The sequence below is a fragment of the Mustelus asterias genome, chromosome 4, assembly GCF_964213995.1.
Source record: "Mustelus asterias chromosome 4, sMusAst1.hap1.1, whole genome shotgun sequence".
Lineage (NCBI taxonomy): Eukaryota > Metazoa > Chordata > Chondrichthyes > Carcharhiniformes > Triakidae > Mustelus > Mustelus asterias.
The window spans coordinates 25,850,230-25,853,946 of record NC_135804.1 but is presented as its reverse complement, the minus strand read 5'-3'; the positions used below and the strand labels follow the sequence as shown (position 1 = coordinate 25,853,946).

General features: G+C 46.0%; 1 non-coding gene across 1 annotated transcript; it reads right to left on the bottom strand.

Moving 5' to 3' along the window:
• Positions 1-2,114: 2,114 nt before the first annotated feature.
• LOC144493258 (U1 spliceosomal RNA) lies at positions 2,115-2,280 on the bottom strand. Its single transcript, XR_013497710.1, has one exon. It is a non-coding gene; the product is annotated as a U1 spliceosomal RNA (small nuclear RNA).
• Positions 2,281-3,717: the final 1,437 nt, after the last annotated feature.

Sequence of the window (3,717 nt, the reverse complement as noted above, 5' to 3'; positions counted from 1 at the left end):
GGCATAGGTTCAAGGCGAGAGGGGAGAGATACAAAAGGGTCCAGAGAGGCAATTCTTTCACACAGAGGGTGGTGAGTGTCTGGAACAAGCTGCCAGAGGTAGCAGTAGAGGCGGGTACAATTTTGTCTTTTAGAAAGCATTTAGACAGTTAGATGGGTAAGGTGGGTATAGAGGGATATGGGCTAAATGCGGGCAATTGGGATTAGCTTAGGGGTTAAAAAAAGTGGCAACATGGACAAGTTGGGCCGAAAGGCCTGTTTCCATGCTGTAAACTTCTATGACTCTATGACTCAATGTTACCACAGTTCAATTTATCATTAATGAAGAGGTGAGTTACATGTACAAAGTGTTCTTTGATCTCTATCATAAGCCTACAAATTATTTAAAAGGAAAAATTGTACATTATGTATTTACTTCATTTAAAAATGTAACACAATTACTTGAACTGCTGAGGTGTCCACGAAGTGAAGGACCAAATATCACCTCCAGGTAAAGTGGGGTTAGAACAGGCTTGCCCAACCTCCGGCCCCATCTTCAATCAACCTTGACAACCTCACACTGGAGATCATCAATAGCATCAGATCGATAGAAAAATCCATAGAAACCCTACAGTGCAGAAGGAGGCCATTCGGCCCATCGAGTCTGCACTGACCACAATCCCACCCAGCTCCTATCCCTGTAACCCCATGTATTGACCCTGCTAGTCCCGCTGACAGTGACAATTTAACACGGCCAATTAACCTAACCTGCACATCTTTGGACTGTGGGAGGAAACCGGAGCACCCAGAAGAAACCCACGTAGACACGGGGAGAATGTGCAAACTCCACACAGACAGTGACCCAAGCCGGGAATCGAATCCAGGTCCCTGGCACTATGAGGCAGCAGTACTAATCAGTGTGCCACCATGCCGCCCCAGAGATACCTCAATTGAACAATTACCAGCAACCTGTCTCTTGGTGCTGAAATCAGCTCAGATTGCCAAAGCCATAACTGTCATGTCAAAGTTGAAAGATCAAGAGTGGACCAACAGCAAATTAACCAAAAATACAAAGCTCAGTGTGTACCAGGCTTGTGTTCTCTGCACCCACCTTTACTGTAGAGGGATGACATGGATGATAAAACAAGCAGTTGAACAGCTTTCACCTGCACTGCCTCAATTAAATAGTAAGCATCTCCTGGCAAGACAGAGTGCCAAATCTGGAAGTACACCAGCGTGCAGGGATCCCCAGCATGTTTCCCCTCTTGAGTCAGTGGCGAGTCTGTTGGCTGTGTATGTGAACTGAATGGATGATGGCTGCACTCTCAAAGACATGTGTGGCGAATTTGCGATTAGAACAAGACTCACAGTTGGCCCATATTTACACTACGAGGATGTCTACAAGCGAGACTTCAAACTGACTAGGATTAGAGTCAATGCACGGGAAATCGTGGCTGCTGACTGGAGTGGCGAGAGACGAGCAGTCAGGAAGGGCACGGAAAAAAACAACGCACAAAAGCAATGACCAGATGGTGGGAAAGAAAAAACATGGGCGGGTTTCTCCCAAATTCATGTAAAAATTGGACTAAATCCTGCTGGCTTTTTTCAAGCGGGTTTTTCAAAATGAATCTCCCACACTCAGCGCCTGTGCAGTAGCCCACACTGCCGGCCTTCTGATTGCCGGACAGCCGATCACTGGCCCTGCGGACATGTCCGGGCCAGCCTTGACCCCCCTGGCCCGCCTCGATCTCTCCCCCCAACCCCACTGGCAATCCCGATCTCCCAACACCCCCACCCCCCACTGGCAACCCCATCCCCTTAGCACTGCCTGATGCCTGGTTGGCAATTCCACTGTACCCCCTGGGCATTGCCACTTTTCCCCTTGGGCAGTGCCAGAGGGCCAGGTTGCCACACTCCGGTGCCTGTTCGGGTACACTGAGGGAGAATTTAGCATGGCCAACGCACCTAACCAGCACATCGTTTGGACTGTGGGAGGAAACCTTCTTCCAGGTGTAGAGCACCTGGAAGAAGCCCACACAGATACGGGGAGAATATGCAGACTCCACAGTTACCCAAGCCGGGAATCGAACCCGGAACCGTGGTGCTGTGAGGCAGCAATGCTAACCACTGTGCTGCCCGAAATTTGAGCGCAAACACAGTCCCCCACTACCACAAATTTTGCAGTCGAGTATCCCGCAATGGGGGACATCGCAGGCTTCAGCACACCAGAAGCGCAATGGGCTAGCCTCGTCCTGGGTGAGCCACCTGCTTGATCATGGTTTTACCCTTGCCAGGTAAGCATTGATCCCATAAACCAACCTATTCACCTATGCCAGCTGTGTGAGGAACCACTACTCATGAATCGGTTTCTTGATTCACAACAGACAATGTTCAATACAGAAGAGGTGTACAGCAAGGGTACAAGCCCATTGTCTCCTGAAATGGATGGATACCACTATGATATCCATGCATTTCTGGTATGGACTGACAGTGTTTTCACGCTTGCCATGTTGGACTTGTTCATGCGGTTTTGCCATCTGAAGAACAAGTATTGGACAAAAACATTTCTAGGCCCTGATGTCCCAGGTTGCTGACTCACATGGACATTATTGACATTGTTCAGAAAGATGCTGCAGCTAGCAGGGGTGCGAGTGCAGAAAATGTCCAAGCAAGTACATCCAACACAGAGTTGGTGATAGGAGAACCATCCCCATCATTGCCATGGATTGTATACGATTGCTGAAGAAATGGCTGATAACTAAGTGAGATGTCCTGAAGGAATGTTTTACTGCTCTGAATGGATTTGTCAGATTTGTGGATAAATGTACAGTCACCAGGGAGCAAACTATAATCATATGACTATCTTGTGAAATGGCGTAGGTGAGTAGGTGTACCTTGTACATTTCTGAAGTTTCTATTACATGTACTTCCATAATTGCCATTTAGTAGTTTTGAAGCTTTATGACATTTTAAAATAGTTTTTAGTACTTTAGGTGCGTGCTGTTTCCTTAAAATTACATTGAAGTGAAAAGAGTTGCTGCATCGCCTCTCCGAACTGATTTAAATGCCTTTGAATCATAACATGTCCTCACGGGATGGTCAGTAACCTACAAATTAACCATTAGTGACCTTTCTTCAGAGATATTTTTTAATAGATCTCTGCCGCCTTGAAATGTTTATACACTCCTGCTGCTGCTTTCTAAGGCAGTTTATAATATTACCTTTTCATGGAGAACTGTGAAATCCCTGTACAGATTTGTTACACGGTGCATTACAATGGCACATTGAGTTTGTAGCTAGAAAACAAACAGGTTGCATTGCCATCATCTGGGGAATCTTTCAGAGTTGGATTTGGGAGATTTTCAGGTTCCTAAGGTTGCATAAGGTAATCTCACAGGTTTGGATCTTGGATCTAAGTGAGATTTCCATTGAAGTTCTAATTGAATGGAAGAATATCCTCGCCAGCTGTGACCATGTTTCATTTTGACCCATTCTTGATCGGGGCAGATTTGGCAGAGTGCAAGTAGAATATGTATTCCCCATTATGACTGGTACAAGTCCCAAAAGTCTTTAACCTGTATATTTGTTGAGGGAAGTGTTGGAAATTTCCTTGGGGGAATTGCATCTCCTTGTGGCCGGCACTGGCAGCTATTAATAGCTTGTGGTGATTTCAAGAATTTGCTTAAAACTCAATTAAACGTAAAAGCTAGCTGCAAGTGATACTTATGAAGCTTTGCTT